The sequence below is a fragment of the Gossypium arboreum genome, chromosome 8, assembly GCF_025698485.1.
Source record: "Gossypium arboreum isolate Shixiya-1 chromosome 8, ASM2569848v2, whole genome shotgun sequence".
NCBI lineage: Eukaryota > Viridiplantae > Streptophyta > Magnoliopsida > Malvales > Malvaceae > Gossypium > Gossypium arboreum.
The window spans coordinates 22,835,762-22,836,639 of record NC_069077.1 but is presented as its reverse complement, the minus strand read 5'-3'; the positions used below and the strand labels follow the sequence as shown (position 1 = coordinate 22,836,639).

Sequence of the window (878 nt, the reverse complement as noted above, 5' to 3'; positions counted from 1 at the left end):
TACTATGTATGATTATGCTAAACCTTCTTTAACAAGAACTGAATCGAGCATAGTTAGACCTACCGTAGCTACAAATACTTTTGAACTGAAACCTAACACAATTCAAATGATACAACAATTTGTTCAGTTTGATGGTTTGCAGGAAGATGATCCCAACGCTCACTTAGCAAATTTCTTAGAGTTTTGCGACACTTTTAAAATCAATGGCATTTCTGATGACGCCATTCGCCTTTGGTTGTTTCCCTTTTCATTAAGGAATGCGGCTAAACAGTGGTTGAACTTGCAGCCACAAGGATCAATCACTACTTGGGAACAAATGAACGAAAAGTTTTTATTAAAATATTTTCCGCCGGCTAAAACGGCTAAATTATGTAATGATATCTCTTCTTTTGTGCAGATAGATTTAGAAACACTCTACTATGCATGGGAGAGATACAAGGACCTTTTGAGAAGATGCCCTTACCATGGGTTACCACTATGGTTACAGGTTCAAACCTTTCATAATGGTTAGAATCCTTCAACTCGGCAGATGGTTGACGTAGCTGCTGGCGGAACCATCAATAATAAGACACTTGAAAATGTTTATGAATTTATAGAGGAGATGTCACTTAATAACTATTAGTGGCAAGTCATGAGGACAAAGCCAATGAAAATAGCCGGCATTTATAACATCGATTCAGTCACCATGCTCTCTAATCAGGTAGAACTCTTGAATAAGAAAATTGATGGTTTTCTTAGTTCTTCACAGGTTCACCCTGTAATGCAGTGCGAAGCAAGTGAAGGTGGATCAAGAAGTTCAGAATATCCACCTTATGGCCATAACATGGAGAACGAGCAGTTAAATTACATGGGTAACAGTCTTCGATCTCAAAACAATC

At 37.9% G+C, this 878-nt stretch overlaps 1 non-coding gene across 1 annotated transcript; it reads right to left on the bottom strand.

Moving 5' to 3' along the window:
• Positions 1-364: 364 nt before the first annotated feature.
• LOC128279743 (small nucleolar RNA R71) lies at positions 365-471 on the bottom strand. Its single transcript, XR_008269939.1, has one exon. It is a non-coding gene; the product is annotated as a small nucleolar RNA R71 (small nucleolar RNA).
• Positions 472-878: the final 407 nt, after the last annotated feature.